Genomic DNA, 22734 nt, shown 5'->3' on the forward strand with positions numbered 1-22734 from the left:
TTTGTTCGTCTTCATCAATTTTAATGTCAGCAATATAAGCGTCAATCAATTGATCATGCGTATAAACATTTATGAGAGAAAAGTTCACTTGTTATATAGAAACTATCACACTGAATGATTTATGCAAGAAGAAACAGGTCGCGTGTCACTGGATGCCATGTCGGATGGGAAATATAGATTTTATGTGCTTTTTCCTTCCCTTTTTTTGTATCCCCTAAATTTCATTTCGATTCAGTCGTCTATCAAGTCGAAATTTTGGCAAGAAATACTATTCATTTAAATATACATAGCTCAAATAATCAAAACCAGCTCAAGCTTTCACTTGAGAAAAATCTCGACTTGAGTGACGACTTTTAATTCCGCCCTTATCTGATGTTAATTTTATAAGCTTGTTTTATATTTGGAGTTAGTTAGGGTAAAACACAAAATTGTTTCTTTCAGTGCTTCAAAGGACAACTTTGATTTTTAAATAAAAATTCCTAATAATTTCCTGTAAACCCAAAAACAACTTTTAGTTCCATCGAAAAAGCTTTATTCCCTCCTTTAGTAAGGTAGGTATTTAATTTTTGTTATTTTTATATTTTGTATATTTTTTTTCTCTAAAAAGCTTACCATGCAAATTAATCAAAACAATAAAAAAAAAACTGCACGCATTCAAGAAATATTTAATTTTTTTTTTGTTAGCAAACGCCAACGGAAACCAAACATTCGGGTTCCTTGTTGCGTGCATTCATCATCAAATGATAGCCGCTCGCCAAGCACAAGCATCGCATCGTTGTCGTCGGTCGCCGGTCGTTACCGTGCGTCGGTCGCGTCGCCACTGCCGCCACCGTCTATTTTGTTTCGGGAAACACGATAAAAAGGCTTTGCATTTTTCGATTCCAAATGAGAATTAATCATTGCTGTGTAAACAAACAACGCGAATACCTTTCATTTTTACGCGCCATTCTTTTATGTCAGCTAAATTATAGGGTATGGTTTTCTGTGTTTGGTAATTTTGACCACCATAATTCTGATCAAACAAATACATTCCTTCGTTCATTGATCTATCTGTTTCAAAAAAAGGATACAAAATGAATTATTGCCTTGATTTTAAAAACTCAAAACGACGAATCTCTTGATAGAGGAATGAATCTTGAATCAAAATAAAAAAAAACAAGCACGACGAATATTAAAAAAGAGCCCATCAGTATTTTTTTTAATAAAAAAGTAAGAAATGTTTGCTCGTAAAAGCTCACAAAAATCAGTATGTGTAGGAGATATTCAAAAAACAAATTTTTAAAATTTCCAACAAAAGTTACACATACACACCACAGTGTAAATACTGTAAAAATTCAAAGTCCTTAAAGTCTCCAAAAATTACTTTTTTTCAAAAATTCAAATTTCTGTCGTTTGTCCTCCTGAGTTTTTAACATGTGGTTAATATCATTATTGCGGGTGCAATATTTTATACTCAATCGAAGTTTATTTACAAACAAATAAAAAAATATTTTAATTAAACTATAACTTACATACTTGAAAGAGAACATTTAAACATGTTAGTTTTCGATTTGTATATTAAATTTAAATGAAATAAGTAAATCGTCACTAGGAAGGGTTCAAAGTGCCAAAGTGTTCATTCTACGTTTAGGAGATATTCAAAAAACTAATTTAGTACTGAAAAATTCAAGGTCCCCATAAAATCCCCAAAATTACATTTTTTCAACATGCGTAACATTTGTTGTAGTACAAAAATTGTACTGTTTAGTTGATTAGCACCGTTTAGCTGAGAAACATTTGACATTGATGCCTGCCTGGCAACTTCATATTTTAAGCTGACCACTTACTCAGCTTCGTCACTCCGCGGACTGATCGCGTAATTTCTCTTCTCCGCTTAGGGTACCTATGTTAAACATTGCATTGTCAGTAGTTTCTTAACTAAAAAGTACATTTGATGGCCCGCTTCGACGCCGACGTACTTAATAGAGTTGAGTGAAAAGGAAAATGAACCCTGCGGGTGTTATTTACATTTAACAGGAATTTACATTTCACACCAGCAGGGCTAATTATGCGATTTAACAGATTTTGAATCTCACATTTTTTTGGAAGGTCCTCAGCCTGATTGGACTTAGTTCCCTAGGAATTTTTTCCCTGCATCAAGGGGGTTGGTCACAATATGAAGGTGAGAAGTTTTGTGATAATTTTATATCGGTGTCTTGAGATTATTTATCTCAAAAGTTTATATGAAAAGTTGTTTTTTTCTACAGGCAACAATATGTAAATTAAAAAATATGCAAAATAAAATTTTTATTAAGGTGCATTTGAAGAAAAATATTTTTTTTCAATGTTCTTTTTTCAAAAAATTCATTTTCAGAAAAGAAAAACTATTTGTGTTAATCCAAAAATTTAGTCTTTTAAAAACTTTGATTTGTTTTATAGGTCAGATAAAATCTTTTTCGTTTCGTATGTATCTACTCCGAAAATGGTAGGTATATGTGAAAATGATCTCGAAACTAAAGTTTGTTATATTTCAGGAAAGAAATTTGTATGCTCATTTTTGGAAGTTCCATTTTGCATTTGTTGTAAGGATTCGTTCATGACTGACATAAAATTCTACTGCTATAAAAAAAAGTAACAAAAAGAACTTGAAGTGCTTATTCATAGAAATGAAAAGGATAACTAATTTTAATTGATAATGATGTTAACTAACTAAATAAATAAACAATCCAAAAACTAATTTGAGTTTATATTCAATAAAATATGTATTAATTAAACTAAAATATGCAAAGAATAATGCAATATTTGTCCAACATTTTCTCCATTTAATATTGTATCCTTAATATTATATACATAGGTAATATTCTTATCCAGCTATTTCTTATTATTTTTAAACTCATAATACCTAACATGGAAAGGAAAATATAAAATCAATATTTTCTTCCCAAAATAGTCCCAATTCATTATTCACCTTGTCTATCCTTACTTTGTGTAGATACGTTTCCTTGGTATACAATACAACTCAACTTCCATGTCGTGCAATCGAAGAGCAAACACAAACATTCGAGTCTGTTGACATTTAGATAAATAATTAATTTTAGTAGGTATACATGCACTTGTCCTGCTATGTTCCAGATATAAATAGCTACTATACCAACTTACAAATAGATCAGAATCTTTTTAGAACAAGCAAACGCATTTATATACATAGCTTTGTTCGTGCTTATAATTTTCTTTAAAATTTCTATATCGAGCTGACCTTTGAATTTGATTGGTTTTGAAGTCTCATCGTCGTATTTATCTCAAATATTAAACAAATTCAATTAATTTTTATAGCGAAAAAAAATTTCCAAAGTCAGGTAATCGATAAATAAAGAGTAATCGACTGTCGGTATTTACATGGAGTCCAAATCTCTTATAATGTTCGATAATTATGTGTGATGGGGCAGATTAGTTGTCAAACCCAGATGATGGTTTGACACACTGTCATTATTGGCTCGGGCTCCCTTGTTAAACGATAAATAAATAAAGCAATTTCTCCTCCTAATTATGTTAAATTAGTTACGGCCGACAATGATTAATTCCGTTTACTAAGTACCACACAAAAACTGACCCATATTTTTAACTTGTCACATACATCACGCACCCCACCACCATTGTCCGACCACCACATTATGTAAAAATTAATATGCTAATAAGCCAGCACATTTTTTTTTTGTACTTTTGTTTGTCTTCTTCTCTTTCGTAAACAAAAGAATAAGCCTAATAAAACTTCTGGCCAGAGATACCCAAAGGAGATGGGAAACTTTCGTACGTTTTACCCCCCAAAACCCATTTGTTTATTTCGTGTTGTTGTAATCTCTTTTGTATTCGTGAATAAATGTGAAAAACACACATAGTGTAGCCACGGTGTTTTTACGCACACCTAAGCAAAAATGTATAATTTTTCACGCATACTTAGCCAAAAATGTATATTTTTTCACGCATACTTATCCAAAAATGTCTAAAGCAGCTTGTAGGCAAACCCGTATGACGTCAGAAGTTTCTCATCTCTTTTGGGTATCTCTGCTTCTGGCGCTATAGTTGTGCTATTGCTATTCTGTCAGGCCATGCCAGGGCAGTATTGTATCTAAAGACAGGCCGTCATAAATTAGTTTGCAAAGCTGAACTGAGAATGAGGACTTCTTTTGCGTGTTTATTTTTAGTTGAAAGAATTCATGCGTGAAAATGTTTATACAAAAAATAGCTTCAATCCGTTTGCTGTCCGTTCATAGGAGAGTATCAGTATATGTTTGGCGCAAGAAGTGTTGAAAGATTGTATCATTTTATACCTCATAATATGTATGAACTCGAATATTTCAAAGCAAGAGAAGTTTTCTATACTGATTTGGGGGAGGAGGTATTTTTTTGTTCTTGTGCTAATTTGTCTTTGAGTGCTACAAATGTAGACATACCTACCTTACCTATATGTTATAAATGGTGACCATCTGTTCTATGTTTTTAAAGAAAATATTCCTGAAATCTATCTCTGTGTTGAAGTAAGTACCAAAGAACCTACCGCTCCTAAAATACCCAATTTGTTTGTTATTTTTATGCTTAATAACTTACTGCACACTTGTTTTAGTATTTCGTTAAATTCACAAAGTTAGCTTTGTTTTTCTTGTTATACATTTTTAAATGCTGTGATTTTCTATAGTTACGGGTGTGACAGTTTTAATTTTTATGAATTGTTAAGCTACTATTAATTTTCAACATGGTGTTGTTTGAAATAAAATTCATCTATTTTTAAGCGAAAATATATTTGATTTATATAATAATATCCAATTTTAATAGTTCACGAGTGTGACCTGATTTTCAAATAAAGGATTTCCATAACGTATAAAATATTTCATGCTAATTCATTAATCAATTGCTTATTAGCATGTTTATCTACAGTTCCCTTTCCATAATGATATACAAAAGGACGAAAAATTATCAAAAATATTCGTTGGAACTCTGTTACGGGTGTGACATTTGTTATTTTTGAGAATTTATAAAAGCTTTAATTGTTCATCTTCATACATGCTCAAATCGTTATCATAGAATTTTTGCCGCATGCGATCTTAGAAAGAAAAACAGTTTTTTTTCAATGGATCTCTTGTGAATGGTATTAGCAATGACTTGTAAATCATTGTTTTTTTTTTTGTCTAGAAAGAAATGGATGGCTTTTCTTATAACCAAACGAGAGTGAAGGGTGAAATTCAGGAGATAGTTAAAGTTGATTTTTAGATACCTACTTGGTGTTGGATTGGCAATCTAGTTTTATCTGGGTGTGCCAGTATATTATTCTACCATATAATTGCCTCGGTTCTACCTGCTCGCCTAAGGCACTAAACTTAGAACTCATACATTTTCCGCATGTGATCCTTGAGTTGGATTTGAAGTATCGGAGTGAATAGTCAGCTTAAAGTAGGTTCTCGCATTTACTTGCAGGTCAAATGCCAGATTGCTGTAGTAGAGGAAGGGCCTAAGTTTTAAGTTCTGTTATTTCGGACGCACTATTTTATTTTACTCATTTCGCTGTCTCCAAGCATTGTTCCTACATTTTAGGAGCGTCTGCATTTGTAAGGAATCTTTTTTGAATTGTAATTTTTTGTTTAATGCAATTTGCTTGCATGTAATACATGAAGAAAGTAGTTTTGTACTGGTTCCAGTTTTCGCGAACGTATTGGTTTTTCATGAATTCTTCTTAAACGCGTTGCTAAAAATTGAATTAAAACGATTTTCCATATCTTAAAAATACGGGCTCGCGATCGCGTTACTATCCCCTGAGTTTCGAGCAACAATAACGAAGCCCTTCGTATGTCGCTACATAAGACCTCTTTTTTTCCGACATTTTACCTTCTATTTTTTTTTAAATAATCATAATGTCATATTTGATCAAAATCTCAAGACCAATTTTTTTTTTTATAAATGCATAACTAACCATAAATAGAACTTACCTACCCTACACACACATAATCTCAATTCAAACGAAATCAAAAGTCTAAGTACACAATGTAAGCAAGTGATAACACAGCTCGAATGCCGTAGTTGTACTTCTTCCTCGTTGCCGGTACTTTTATTTCATTTAACTTGCAGACTTTATTTTTTTCTTTTAGCTTGTATACCTTCCCCAAGAGTGCGTGTAGTTGTGTGTAGATAAAGTTTAATCGTGATTGAAACACAAATAGAAATACTTCAAAGGTTTTCTTTCTTTATTTTTGTTTTGCTATTCGTTTTAAAAAGAACGATGCGATCTGGTGGTGTCACTGTCATCGAGCAAATAAAAGGCATTAACTCAAAAAATTCATTATCGCTAAATAAAATTTAATTTAGGATTTGTCAGCTGCTGCGGAAGACAGCTGCTGTATATATTTTTGCTGGAAATGACACGTTTTTGGTATTTGATTTGTCTGGTTTCTTCTTCTTGTGTATTTTTTGGCGTTGAATTTAAAGAGACGTAATTATTGATGACACAGATTGATGAACTTGAGTAAACATATTGCACATCCGGTGATACATAGCGAAATGTTTTTTTTCTGAGTAAGTTGGCTGCCAGTAAACCAAAGTTCAAACCGAAACCATTTACTTTTTGTGTCTCCAGGGGGTTATTGAGTATTTGTATCGTATTTTATAGAACCATTTCTTCATTGTTTATTTAAATCTCTATGGAAACTACATCATATTGAATTTGAAATAATTATGTTAATAACCGGTCATTGTAAAAACTTGAATGATTTAAGAAATTTTTTTTTGTCTTTTTTTAAATTATCATTTATATTAGGATTTATCTTTTATCCAACAAACTGGATAAATACCACAATTCGAATCAAAAATAATTTCCTTGAAGAAAAATTTTGTTAAAGGATTTTTAAGAAATTGATACATTTTACGAGCTCTGAATTTTTGCGATATAAATAATTCCAGTATTTTAGATTTTAAGACACATTATTAAAGTACCTAGTTTTTAGTGCAAAATCCAAATGAATCCAGAAATATTTTCTTTTTTTTAGGTCTTGATTCAACCGCTTCTTGCTGATAAATGAGACTTTGAATGGAAAAGAATTCTTTGATCATTTATACTTCAGAACCCAATGATCGCACAAAAAATTAAAGGTAGGTTTTAATCTAAAAAATTCAAAATGTTGTCGTTTGTGCGCCTCTTAAGTCCCCTAAAATCCCTAATTTTTTTTTTTTCAAAATTCAAATTCCAATCGTTTTCCACTTTGAGTTCTTGATACATACAAAAAACCATCGTTTGTCTACCCTACGTGCAGAAGATATTCAAAATACAAAATTTGTACTGGAAAATTCCAAAGTTCTCAAAATTAGCAACAAAAGTTACGCATACACCACAGTGAATTTCTTAGTTTTCTCTAATTGAATAACTGACTAAATAGTAAAACCATTTGGATTTTTTTGAACATTCACTAAAAAAGTAATTTTTGGGGATTCTGAATTTTTCAGTACAAAATTTGTTGTTTGAATATCTTCGAACAGATTTCAAAGGGTGCAAATTACACGCTCGAGTAACATCCAAAATCCCCGCTTCGAACATCTTCGTTATAAGTGTCTATTGCATATACCATTACCCATAGGCCAGCTGCTTTTTTTTTGCCAGCTGCTTAAATACTCAATACGTTGAATAACAAAGTTCCTTTTTTTCAATTAAATAACCAAATACTTTGAAATTCAAAATTCCTCATGTCAAGCAAAAAAAAAAAAACAAAAATATCATTCGCATAATAATTCCACGAAGTGACCACCGCGCCGTCATACTTCGTTTGTTGTTTACTTAAACTTCGTTGAACTACAAGTCAAAAGACTCATTCATTTGTTATGCAGCATGCAGCTAACCAGTAACAACTACAACTGTCAATCATAGCTAACAGACATTTTGGTATACATCAATTTACAATCCACTGATTGATCAGCAATTGGAGATCAGTTGAGATATACCCCATTAACGTCACAAATCCACATTTATGTGTAAGCAAAAAATTTATTATGGCTTCGCTTCAACCACTTTGTGAGATTATTGTAAAGGCATAAACGTAACTCCTTCTATCACTATATGCTGACAATTGATATGATAGGTATACAACAAAACAAAAGTGGACGACTATGTTGGTTAAGTTTGCTTTAGTTTTTATATAAATAGAATAATATGACATTTTCAAATGGTCACCATCTGATAAAGGCTTATATCAGACTTTCTTCTTATACACTTGATGAAGTGTATAAGTTTAGTTTCCCCTCTGTCTTGGTGCCTGCACATACATTTTTGTTCTGTTTTGTTTCTGAATTATTCCGCTCTTGATTTCGTACTTTGTCCCCAAGTCGAGCTTGGTGAAGCCAGAACTACGACCTTAAAATTTTTGAAGCACCACCTTTTGACTATGTTTGTCCGCCCAAATTTTTCTTTTAGCCACCATTCAAAAAAAAATTAGTGCAAATTCTTTTTATTTTTATAGGAAGTCTGAAAAATAAAAAATTTGAAAAATTCAAACTGCTGTCATTTTTCCACCTTGAGCTCTGTACGTGTACCAGAAATATACGTACTCTCATACAAAATATAATTTTTATCTAAAATCCCCAAAAATTATTTTTTTTTTAAATTAAAACGGCAAACGTTTGTCCAAAAATCGTGGTTTGTTCATAGGGTGAAGAAGATATTAAAAAAAAAAATGTACTAAAAATCCCTCGCTGTCGCTTGTCCACCTCGAGTTCTTTACATATCGTCGGCTCAAAGCAAAATTGTTCTAAGTACATAGGATTTCTTAAGGACTTAGAACAATTTTGCTTTACGCCGACGATATATGTACAAAAAATCATCGTTTGTCCATTTATGTTTAGAAGATATTCAAAAAACAAATGTTGTACTGAAAATTCCCAATAAGAGATACGCAGTGTACTGAAAATTTCAAAATCCTCAAAAATTACTTTTTTTCAAAAATTCAAATTTCTGTCGTTTGTCCACCTCAAGTTCTTTACTTTTAGGAGATATACAAAAAAAAAACAATTTTATTGCATACAATCAGTTATAGATGGGTTGGCTATTGCAAAGATGATGCCAATCAATGCCTATAAAATACCAAACCACAAAGTTCCATGTACCAAATCTTTGATATTTTTTTTTAAATCGATCTGAACTCTATTTTTTAGGAAACGTTAACTTGCCCTAAGTAATAATAAAACTATTGATCTATCAAGCTAAAAACATTGTTAAACTAGTCTGTGCAGACACATAAAAACAACCAACAAAAATTAACAAAACCAATTTAAACTAACAAGGTCATCATATCCGCTCCTTGCCTTATTAGAGTTGCAGATTGAATAGCAATCGAGTCTCAAGTCTCAACTCAAAGTGATATTCCATATCTTTGTTTCGTTTATTGAATTCATAAGATGAATTATGTGCTGGCAGCCGTTTTTCATCATCAACGCACAGATCATTTCTTTTTCTCGAATCGTCTAATTGAGCTTCCGTTTGATTGCCAGACGATGAAGATGATGAAGAAGAATTGGACAAACACACGACGATGATGAGGATAGACGATGGCGGCGAAGATCTGCCATGTGCTGGTCTTGCTGTACAAGAAGTCACCACTTTTTATTTTTTTATTTTTTTACATACGATACAAGAAGTTCAAATGGAAAAAAGATCTAAGCATGGATCGATCGAAAGACCAATATCATTGCTGAGATGCTAAGTTAAAGAAGAATATCGGCCTCATATTGGAATAAGTTCAGTTTGTATTGTGTCTTGTACTTGACTCAAATTAACAAGACTTCGTGTATGTAGGTATTTATCGGATTTGTTTTGCTTTTTCCGATGTCTATACAAAGGTTTATTTTTGTTCTTATTCAATGGCAGATACACGTTTTAGTAGTGCCTTGTTTGTTGTATCAACTCATTATTGAAAACTCGTTTTCAAAGGGATAGCCACAAGAAACATCGGACCTTATAGTTATATAGGGTAGGTGCACAGAGTTTCAGGCAATTTTGTGGCAAATGTGAAAATAATGGAATCGTTACATTAAAAAGGTTCTGAACATATTTTTTGAATTTTCTGTAGTTATATTTTTTGAGTTGGTTCATTAAAGAGGGCTTCTAGATCGTCTGTCATATCGTAACCAATAACTATTCTAGGTGTATTGACCTTTCTATAGAACATACCGCAATTTGCATTATCTGGTCAATATGTGGATGGTTTGAAAATCACGATCAGGAAGGCACTTAATCAATCCAATCCTCCTGCTATTACTTAAACTCAAAATTCCTAAACTAGAATAAATCACTGTCTAGGATACATGATCCATCATTCCTGACCAGGACCTGACAATTTCCAAAACAAGATTAGCGGTCGTTTGGCGGAATATTCTTGACAATTTTTCATTTTAATTAAATTATTTCGCCATTTTTACTTGCGATATAATATATGTAGTACTATAGGGCAAGTTTGTGATTTAAAAAAAAATTCAACTCGAGATCAGACATGTCATTACGATGATAGAGAATGTGAAAAATGTGAATCTCGCAATTCTGTCTGTCCGTCTATGCCTTTACGTTTATCGAACTGCGGTCTAAACTATTAAATCGATTGACTTCAAAATTTGTAATTATAGGATTTCTTGGCGATTTAGAGGCGAAATTGAAATAAGTCCAAACTAGAAAAGGTTGTTTTTCCCAAAAACGGCCCTAACGAGATTTTCCTACTTTTGGTATAAAAAAATATTTTTGGGACCATTGAAAATATTACAAATATAAAATTTTTTTAACATGAGGTCAAGTCGTCAAAATTGATTAATGGTACCTATTAGATTCTACATAAAATGATTTATTCTCGTTATTACAAAAAACCTTTTGATGCTGCATACTTAGCTTTTCCTTCTGATTTCTGTATTCTGTAAAAACAAAATCTCAAGAAAATTAGTAAAGTGCAATATTTTGCGACTGTTTTTTTTTTTATCCAATTAATGAAGACAACTTTTTAATCTCCGATCTAAGTAGGGCATTTGATTTCTTGAATAGGAAAGAATTTAAAATTTTTTTTTTAAATCGTAAGAGCGGTTTAAAAAAAAAACAACAATTTTCTGTGCCGTTCTAAAGAAATTATTAATTCACATATTTTAATAAAATTTCAAAAATGTTTTGAACCGTTTCGAAAAAAATTATAATTTTTTAAACCAAAATTTTATTTTTTTGATAATTTTTGAAGTTACTGAATCGTTGAAATCGATTAAAAGGCTTACGAGAAAACCAGAAATCAAGAAAAGGTATGACAGGTTTTTTTTAATCAAAACCGTTAGAGTCCTTTTTGAGCAAAATAACTTTTCTGTTTTGCAGATATTGCAGGTACCGTTAACTGAATTACCCCTCGGAAGAATCCCTCAAACACACATACATAATTACCAAGTTTGAACTAAATCACTTCAGTGTTTTTTGCTGTAGATAGAGATAGAGGCAGACATTATTCCCAAACTCAAATTTTTGAAACAGAAATAAAAAAAAAAAAATACTGTCCAAATTTTTAAACTAACAATGTGCAGTCGATTTATCAAACAAAGGAAACCAAATACAAAAATTTAGTTTAGTTTTTAATAAAATCGAGAATCAAAAACAATTTTCGATTTTCAACACAATCTACATTTTTAAGAGAGCTTCAATGGAATTTACTTATTGATTTATTGTGCTCATAAACGGAATTTCTGTAATTGGGTCCTCCGGTTAATTGCAGCGACACAATTATTTGGATTACTTTTTAATATATACAATCATTGGTGGCTAAAAAACATACAAAGAAAAAAAGTATATAAATAATATTATAGCTTCCATTAAACAGATTCGAAATATATTGTTTTATAATAAAATCCACAAATTTTTTTTATTTTATCTCTCAACCATCGAACCAATTAAATATTCATTATTTGTATGTTAAACGAAGTAGAAACAAAAAATTAAGGATTCAATTAATAGCGATAATCTCTTAAACACGCGGAATAAGTAACATAATGTTGTACCTACTCTCGCTTTTATATTGTACTGTATTTTTTGTTTTGTATTCTACTACACAGTTAAATAATTCAGCACATTTTAAAGACCACACGTAATGTAAATCACAGACATAAAATTTGTTTATTACCCATTTACCAGGATTAACAACTTAGATCCTTGGGCAAAAATAAAAAGAACATAATCCGTGCCTCAATTGCGCGGAAATACAAATCCTTTTATCCTTGTGAAATATTGTTTGCTTGTTTGTGTCCTTTTTTTTTTTGTTTTTAATTGTTTAATTTGGCATTAACTGGTATACATATTCAAGCTCAAAATTATTTAAATTAAATTATTCCTTGTACATTAACATTAATATCTTGTATATATATTTCATATAAATTTGCTATAGATTGGAGTGGTTTCACATATTAAGTCAACCAATTTTCAAGATTAAATACCTCTTGTGATAAGATGTTATTTAGCCTTAACCGGGATATACTGGGGATTATTTAGAGACGTATTCTGATTAATCGACAACTGTTATGAAAGCAACAATTTTATTTACATATTTAGAAAATGCATTTAGCTAATTGTGCTTGAAAATATTCTTAGAATACGTTAAAAATCTTAAATCAAATTAAATTATAATGAAGTAAATGATGTGAATCGCGTTTTGCAATATCTTTTTTAACAGATAATTTATAATGTGTTAGCTTTTACTGTTAAGTACTGCATCTTAGAAACGTCATCCCACGATATCAGACGTGAGAAAATTTCTAAAAATAGAAATATTACCATGAAATGACGTTTCTATTTACAATACAATTGCCGAAGGTTCTTTATTGTTATTTATTATTAAATAACTATTGATGCACGTATTGCTGCACAAGGGGTTAAGTATAATTTCTCGAGGTTATTGAAATACCGAAATTGATTTCAATGCATTTATTTACTTATGTAATCAATTAACTGGAAAATTTATTTGCTTCTTGTTAATATCAAGCATGTGTTGTTGATATATTTTATCAATTATTTTTGAATGTTTTATAATTACCATTTTTTTAAACCTACACATCTATTGTAGTGGAAGTGGAGGTTATTAAACCAATTATCTTTATTTTGCTCTAAAGTAAATTATCCGAAAGTCCATAAGCGAATCGTGACCGCATCATGATATATTATATTTTTCAAAGTCATTTACGATTTTAAATATAAAAAAAATCATGTGTGCAATTCACACGTGGTAGAAGTGAAACCTTAAAAAATCATTTTTCTTGCAAAAAAAAAAAAAAAAATAGACAAAATCTACTTATTTTTATTCTATCACCTTCAAATCCATGTTTTTTATATGACAACCTATATAAATTTTATATCATCTGAAAGCTTATTGTTTAAGCTCAAAATATATACATATATCGATCAGGTCTATGAGACATCTACAAAAAGAGCTAGAATTTTTTGAACTCGATCAATTTCCATCAAGATAAGCGAAAAAACACGTATTTTTATCTTCTCACGCTATTAAATCCATTTTCTTCCCTAACAACCTATAACAACCTACACCATCTGATATATCGATCAGGTCTATGAGACATCTACAAAAAGAGCTAGAATTTTTTGAACTCGATCAATTTCCATCACGCTATTAAATGCATTTTTTCCCTAACAACCTATAAAAAATTTTATACCATCTGGAAGCTTATTGTCTTAGCTCAAAATATATATATAGATCAAGTCTATGAGACATCTACAAAAAGAGCTAGAATTTTTTAAACTCGATGAAATTTCATCAAAAAATCAAAAAAAAAACATTTATTTTTATGTTCTCATGCTATTAATTCAATTTTTTTGTTTGACAACCTATACAAAATTTTATACCATGTGAAAGCTTATTGTTTCACCTTGTATAATGATGCATAAATCTTATTTCAAAGATGTCTACAAGAGAAGTTAGAATTTTTTAAATTCAACCATGTCGAATTTCCAGACTGAGATTACGGTACTTCCTACACTGGTAGCTGGTCATCGCCAACAGATCTCCACAGGTGTTTTAAGGTATGTTTCGATTTTTTCAATTTAAGATTGTGTAACTTGTAGAGCACTTACCGTTATGTGTGATATATCAAATAAAAGGTTATGTTATCAGCATGCGTATTAAAGTTAAATCAAAATATATATATGTACATTTGTATGTACACTAGATCAAAAGTTATAACGTGTGTTGGAAAAGAACATCTTTTTACCGTTATCTCCGAATTTTGAATATGAAATTAATTGAAATTTTGTACAATTATAATTTATTTAATTACCTATCTACAGTACAAATTTCATTCATCTATCTATTAAAATAAAAAAGTTATAACAAGTTGAAGTCGTGTCGCATTTTCGTTTCATCTTGTTTCAAATCACTACGATACTAAAGAAGTTTTCACTTCAAAAACTCAAAAAGCCTCATACAACCTTATGATTTAAATTCTTCTAAATCTTAAATAAGGTTAAACTTTGGGATAGATGATGTAGTGAGTAGTGACCAAAAAAACTGTGTATTTTGCCGTTTTAGTGATAGGGGTTATTTTTGAAGTGAGTTATTGCCATCATGAGATCATGAAAAAATCTGAAACTATCATATCAAGACTAGAGCATAGAAATGAATCATAACATAGTCATAGGGACTATATCTATTTAAGCCATTTATTCGACGAAAACTAGAGAGACAAATCTTCAGAAATTAGAGGATAATGTTAGAATGCTATTTTGAAAACTGGGTGATTTAATGTCCATTTATAACAAATAACTGCCAAAAAGCTGAGTGTAGACTGTAGACGGACCGGAAATTAAAGCAAACCATTTTCCAAGTAAATTGTTTATTTCACGATCAGTCAACGTTTTGAAAGGAGTCTCCTAGATTTTCGAAATAAACGAAGTGTCAACATGGGACTTGTATCATTCACCACCATAAATATAATGCTAACTACCTCAAGTTTGTTTCTTTTTTTTGTTGTGATAAATTATGAACGCGCATAGTCTTGAGATGAAACGGAGTAATTCGAGAAAGTATGATATTTAAATCTCTGATAGGATCATGAATACAGTGCCGGATTAACCATGTCATGGGCCTCTAGGCAAAATAATTCTTGGGCCCTTTTCCTATGCTTTTTCAATATCATAAGCTATTTTTAAGTTAGGTTAGAAATTTGTGCAGGTAATATAATATAGGTATAATCTGGTGTCCTATCATGTCATTTTATAAATGTAAACTAAAAGTTTTGAAATAACTATAATAAATATTGTAGTGATATCTCAACAAAAAAATTTAAGCAACTTGATGGTTCACAGATAATTTTTATTAACGATAAGTTATTAGAAAATATATTAGATTCAAAAGGTATAAGTAGGTATAGTATACCTATCCCGACTTTTCGGTATAGGTATACCTATCCCGACTTTTCACGAGTCGATTTTAACCACATGATATGTCTCACGGCTTAAGTCGACTAGGACTCTAGTATGGGGATTGTCACTTTAGTCGCGTGCGGCTTACGTTCACACGACTCGACTGACGCCAAAAAGCTTCGCCGCACGGCGAAAATCGACTCGTTATAAGTCGGCATTACGGTTTCATTATAAAACTGGAAAGAGAAATCATACGAAAAAGTTTCAATTTTGATTTTATTATTATTATAGACAAGGCAAATTACACAAAACAGAGATCCGCAAAACAGTTCCAAAGCCGGAACGAACATGGAACGGTTCTTTTTTCGGTCGGAACAAGTTCCTGGAACTAACTAGAATTTTAGTTTTTTTTCAGGAAAATGCATCAAAAAAAGAAATAGTATGATATTGAATATTTTTTCCTGATGGCCGTTTAAATCAGTGCCGATCTGCCTCTCATCGGCAACACACGTTGTGAAAGTTAAGTCTCGTTAAATTAAGTTTTTCTCGTTGTGTCTCTATTAATGTTGTTGTCCTACCTGTTCAATCAAACACAAAACAAAAATAAATAAATATTAAATTAAAACCCATCCATCCATCTAAATTAAATTACTAAAACCCTACAAAAATCGCGCCGTGCAAAAAAATAAATAAATAAATAATTAAATTAAAGTGCAAGTGCCATATGTACAAGTGTATGTGTACAGCGCGATCATACCACCTCCATGCAAACAATACAAAAAAAAAATAAACCACTGCAATAAACAACAACAAACAATATTAAGCCACCACATCACTCTCCATCATCACACACAAAAAAAAATAATAACAACAACAACATCCACCACTGCAATAACTGCTCATCAACAAGCAGCAAAAACAAATCATCCACCAGTGATCATGATGAGAAAAAAAAATTGTGTCGCGATGTGTTAAATGGCAATGAGCACAGTGAGTAATCCTTTCTTTTTCCCTCCCCTTTCTTCTTTCACAATTAGTTTTTTTATAATAGCTGTGGTATTGTGAGTGGAAACTCTTCTTGCAGTACCAGAGTTGTTGTAAATCTGACTCGGATATATTGTTGATTTTTTTTACTGAATAGCCAACAGGGGCGGATCAGCTCAAATTGTCACTTAGGCATAACACTAGTGACAATTTGTTTTTGTGAAGTTTTAATTGGGATTTAGTAAATGAAATCATTATAGATAATTGTCCGAATAGGTTTTAGATAGTTTTGAGTTTTGAAATGGTTTATGAATTCAGGGTCGACTATGCCAACGTTCGTGGGCTAAGATCCAATTTCTGTGACGTGTATATTTACACTGTACAAAACAGGCCAGCTGTTTTGGCACTGAGTGAAACGCAAATAGGTGAAAATACAGACTGTTCTGAATTTAATCTATTTGGGTATAGCTTGGTGCCATTATTCTTTTCCCACCATGGTCTCGCCGTTTATATTAGAAACGATGTCGCATACCAACTTCAACCACAATACGGTCCATGTACAAACACATATTTTAATTTCATGTGGTTTAAATTCACGGTTAATAAGCGCATCATTCATACCTGTTTTATTTATCGGAGCCCCAATCTGGACAGTAATTCAACTTCTAACGAACTTGATGCTCTGTCCGACTCCATTCAAAGGATTGTTACCCTTTATCCTCGCACTGAAATCGTTATTACGGGCGATTTCAATGTACACAATTCTTCGTGGCTTCGCTTTTCTGGCCAGACAACACCCGAAGGAAGGTATGCCGAGATCTTTGCTGAGTTAAACCACCTAACTCAGCTTGTCAACGAGCCGACTCGAATATCGGACGTTAATGGTCGAGCTGAAAACACTCTAGACTTGTTCCTTACCTCTGACCCTGATAAATACACTGTTAGTGTATTATCGCCTCTAGGCACATCAGACCATTGTGTCATATCAGCGAATTTCTCGTGTCAAACAAACCCAGTTAAAGAAAAAACACCAAGAAGAACCGTCTGGCAATACGAGAAAGCCAACTGGGAGGGACTCAACGAATTCTTCAAAAACTTTAACTGGTCGCTATGCTTCCTCGATAGTGACGTTGATTCCAGTGCTGATATGATAACAAATTTAATTCTCTCCGGAATGAGAAATTTTATCCCGAATAGGGTTAAAACAATCAAACCGAAAGAGAATGCATGGTTTGATTCGAGCTGTAAAGAGGTTATCAGGGTTAAAGAGGCAAGCTTTCGATGTTATAAAGCCAATCCCACTGAGGAAAACCGAAAAAAGTTCAAACAAGCTAGAAAGGCCAGCAACGCCCATATTCGACGAACCAAATTTTTGCATGATCAAGAATTAAGGCAAAAAATACTACAATGTCCCAAAGGTAGTAAAAATTTTTGGTCATTTGTAAAAAATATTCGCAACACTACCTCGTCGTCGGTTCCAACGCTCGTTTTCAATGACACTCCATTTGTTAGCTCTGTTGACAAAGCTAACCTACTTGCGAGGCAGTTCGCTGCCAACTCAACACTGCCTGATAGTGTCATGACTCCGCCAGTACTTGAGCGCGTAAACGGATTCATGGGACAAATCTTCTTTCGCACTCGTACAGTAGCAAGAGTTCTTAAAGATCTTGACATACACAAATCCGCTGGCCCGGATAGTATCCCCCCCATCGTTCTGAAGAGGTGTTCTTCCACGCTGGCAAAACCACTGCGTAAGCTTTTCCATCTGTCCTACTCTACAGGTCTCTTTCCGAGTGGATGGAGAACAGCATTTGTCCAGCCTATCCCCAAAAAAGGCGAATCTTCCTCACCCTCAAACTACCGACCAATCGCACTTACGTCCCTTCTTTCCAAGGTCATGGAAACGTTGATTAACTTTCAACTTAAGAAATATCTTGAGGAACGGAAGCTTCTTAATGACCGGCAGTACGGCTTTCGTAGCAACAGGTCCACTGGTGATCTGATAGTTTATCTCACCGAGCAGTGGAACAAATCTTTACATCGTTTTGGAGAAAGTAAGATTGTTGCACTTGATATTTCAAAGGCATTTGATAGAGTTTGGCATCAAGCTCTTCTTTCGAAAATGCGTGCTTTTGGCGTCGATGAATCTCTTCTTCGTTGGATTAGAAATTACCTTTCGAACCGTTCAATACAAGTCGTATTGGATGGATTCAAGTCTGAAACCCACAAAATAAATGCTGGTGTGCCACAGGGCTCCGTTCTGTCTCCGACTCTCTTTCTCATTTTTATAAATGATCTCCTGTCTGAAACTTCTAATCCACTCAACTGTTTTGCAGATGATAGTACCCTCAGTTTTTCATATTCGTTTCCTGATTCTCGCCCAAGTTCTTCGGAAGTGGATCTTGAACGGCTAAATATGATAAACTCATTAAATTCTGATCTTAATAGCATTGTCCAATGGGGAATAAGAAATCGCGTAGAATTTAATGCTTCCAAAACTCAATGCTGCTTACTATCATTAAAGAGGAACATGTCTCCCATGCCACTATCCATGAGTGGTACTTGCATCGAAGAAACCGAAAAGCTTTCCATCCTCGGTATGTGCATTACAAACCACCTCCTGTGGAATGAACACATATTTGACACCGCTAAATCCGCTGCGAAATGTTTAGGTTTCCTCCGAAGATGCAAGAAATTTTTCTCCGCGTCTGATCTAGCAATTATTTATAAGGCGTACATTCGTCCAAAGCTTGAATATAACTCCCACATCTGGGCAGGTGCTCCAATAACCTCGTTGAGTTTCTTGGATAGAATACAAAATAGAGCTATAAAAATGATAGGTGATAGATCAATAACTGATACAATTACGTCTCTCGAGCACCGTCGTAACGTCTCATGTCTCACGTTGTTCTATCGTTATTTTTATAAGCAGTGCTCCGATGAAATAGCTAGTTGCATTCCTCCCCTGAAACAATTCAACCGTAATACTCGCGCTTCAAGGAATGCTCATCAGTTTACCCTTGAGTCCAACTTCGGACGTACCGTCAAATACAGAGATTCCTTCTTCAGCCGCACTACACGAATGTGGAACGCGTTACCCGCCTCTGTTTTCCCATCCCATTTCAAAACTCAGAACTTCAAAACTAATGTACATCGGTATCTCCTTTCAAACCCCTCCCTATTTTCCTAATGCTCGTACTGTGTTCACCATATTAAGGGTACATTAATCCCTTTAGTGCGCGCTTATTATAAAAAAAAAAAAAAAAAAAAAAAAAAGCGGCCAGAAAAACTTATGTCAGTTGAAACAAACTTAATCTACCTTTTAAAGCGGCCAGAAAAACGTATGTCGGTTGACACAAACTTAATCTACCTACTAGTTCCTGGAACTAGTTCCGCGGAACTATCTAGAATTTAAGTTTTTTTTCAATAAAATGCATCAAAATAAGAAATAGTATGAATTTGAATATTTTTTCCTGATCCTGGGACTGGAACTATTAATGTAGTTCCATGTCCGTGAGCATGATTCATAAGAAAGTAGTTGTGGTTTTGGTTTGTGAATTTTTGGCGCTCAACTCGTTCGCATCCATGTGTGTTGGCTTTGGATGAGAATTCTATGACATGCGTGTGTGTATTGTGTATTTCAAACAGAGACAGAGATATATTCGCATTCGTTTTGTTTCTTGTTCCTCTTCTTCTTTCTTACTTTTGTGTGTGGCTGTGTCTGAACGATGGAACTGTTTAAATTAATTTTGGGGAACTAGTGGAACTAGTTCCGAGTGAGGAACTAGTTCCAGGAACTATTTGGCTCCGGAACTATCCATCACTAGTCTAAAACGCTTCTGAAACGCGCCTGAAACGCGTCCGAAACGCGTCCAAAACGCGTCCAAAACGCGTCTGAAACGCGTCCAAAACGCGTCTGAAACGCGTCCAAAACGCGTCTGAAACGCGTCCGAAACGCTTGCAAAACACATCTGAAACGCGTCCGAAACGCGTCCAAAACGCGTTTGAAACGCGTTCAAAACGCGTGTGAATGGTTTAGTTTTTTTTTTAATTGATAACACTGGTCAACAAGGTTTTTGCCACAAGAACCAAAATATACTTTCCTAGTAGTGTTGGATGTGTTGAACTCGAATCTGAAGTCAAAATTTTTTTATTGGCATCCGTTTTTGAAATATTACCGTTAGAAAATGCCAAAAAACGTCATTTTGGCTGTTTTCGAAGTTATGTTTTTATTTGGGGTAATTCATTATGAATAAATTTGTAACGGTGCCTATATTAACTTCTAACTTCTCTGCATGCACAATCTCAGATTTTTCTGACATATTATCTGATTGCAACATGAAGAGCTTTAATGGCACCATCTCGTTACTAAACTCTGGTTCGATGTCGTTGGAATAATATTCGAATAGACCAGTATTTGTCTTGGTATTTAAACGTGATATATTTTGAGCTGACTGTTCTGGGTTGATTTTCCATTTTTCCCTAATCAAAAATACCGAAAAAAAAACAGGAAAAAATCCCTCAATCTGGCATCGCTGGGTTGGGCCCTTCAGGATGGGATGGGAGTCATAATTCATTATAAACACATGTATATTAAGGGTACCCAAAACCCCTTTAGTGCGCGCTCATTATAAAAAAAAAAAAAAAAAAATAGAAGATCAGTGGTAGAAGTAGAAGATCATGTGGTAATTATAGTACTAGATCAACTCATGAGTAAACTACCACCTCCAATTGAACGGGGGCTAATGTTTAATGATTTGCAAACGTTTTTTATTCTTCTTTTTTCTTATTTTTACAAATACAAATGTAATGCTGTTTTTTATTGAAGGTACAACTCCAAGAAATTTTGTTTGTTCGTAGTCGGGGCGAGGGGCCCCTAGCTGAAGTGGGGCCCCTAGGCAGCTGCCTAGTTTGCCTTGAGGCTGATCCGGCACTGCATGAATATCCATCAAATGATATCAAGGGTGAAGAGAGAAGTAGAAATCGTGGTGTTGAAAATCAATACGGGAAAAACAAAGATGATCATCCTCGGAACTTAGTCATGTGCTGCTATACGGACCCATTACACATCTGTCACAAGAAAGCTGCAAGCTTTTGTAAATAAATGTTCGCGAAACGTCTTATCGATTTTCTGGCCCAATAGTCCTAGTCTAACGAAGAACTTTTTAGGAGAACGGGTCGGAAACTCATTCAGGATTTTGCTCGAAACCGACTTAAAATACTTCCAGTACATTAATTTAAAATATTTCGATCCAAAAGAAAACAACAAAATAAATTATGATAAGATTTTTAGAAAAAGTCACAATTCGAAAACACAAAATTTCTACCACAAACAATAACTTTGCAAAACTTTTCCCATATCCCACCACCATAATAAATTTAATTTTGCTTGCACTTAACATTTCATAGAATAACTCTGGGACAGCTTGTTTTGACACAACTTTATACTTTTGAGTATAATAGATGATATATCAAATAATTTAACAGAATGTTATTTGGTTTAGGTTTCGTTTCTATCAGGAAGTTTAAATGATGAACAATCATTCGAAATTCACATCATTATTAAATATTAACATACATTTTGGTTTTATCATTAAAACTTGAAAACTTTTGATATTATTTTGTCTCGATGTCATTATTTATATTTTTATTCATGTGTATTTGTGGTTCAAATCGATTATATCCTCTGGTTGTAAAAAATCTTTGAACTTTTCAAGGCTAAATGGTATTTTTTATGATGAACTTGTGACACAATAAAATTTATTTATTACGTTCACAATTAGGTATGTCTTTCTTAAAATTTTACTACCCAATAGAAATGCTATATAATAATTCACAAAGAAAGACTTTTTTAAAAGTTTTTTTTTTTATGAGCAAAATTATGGGTTTGCCAGCTGATGTTTGGAGGCAGGCTATATTTATGTGTTGGTATTGGTATATATTTTTTTTAATTTGTGCTAGATGTTATCATTTTGAGATTATTTTATAATTCAGCAGAAGGGAAATTTTCTTTTAATGTGGCATCAAGTGTCTATTCACGCTGAAGATTTATCAATCAAATTAATTCAGATTGACAAGTTGTTTAATGTTTAAAGTTAAGTGCTCAAATAATGGGGGAGGGTTTTCTGTTTTCTATTTTGAAAGCAGTATAAAGCCTTTTGACAGCTGAATGTTTTGGAGATTACACAATTGATTTAATGCCAGTTAAATTAAAAGGGAAAATTAAATTACACTCAACTCAAAGCAAATAATATCGTCAAAATGTGGATACTGAATAGAAAGTGAATTATAATTGAATTAAAAAGTAAATAAAAACGTTGAAATGTTTTTATATGTAGGTATACATACTTTATTATATAGTA

General features: G+C 32.8%; 1 protein-coding gene across 7 annotated transcripts in view; it reads left to right on the forward strand.

Annotated features, from left to right (window-relative positions):
- LOC129916180 (extracellular sulfatase SULF-1 homolog) overlaps window positions 1-22734 on the forward strand; it is a 155118-nt gene that overhangs the window by 35129 nt on the left and 97255 nt on the right. Inside the window, exon 2 of one of the 7 annotated variants that reach the window (XM_055996004.1) lies at window positions 7011-7113. The exons of the other annotated variants lie outside the window; for them this stretch is intronic. The gene's annotated coding sequence lies outside the window, so the exon portion shown is untranslated. The remainder of the gene's footprint in view (window positions 1-7010; window positions 7114-22734) is intronic. 7 annotated transcript variants of the gene reach the window in all.

This window comes from Episyrphus balteatus, chromosome 3 (genome assembly GCF_945859705.1).
Source record: "Episyrphus balteatus chromosome 3, idEpiBalt1.1, whole genome shotgun sequence".
In the NCBI taxonomy this organism is placed as follows: domain Eukaryota; kingdom Metazoa; phylum Arthropoda; class Insecta; order Diptera; family Syrphidae; genus Episyrphus; species Episyrphus balteatus.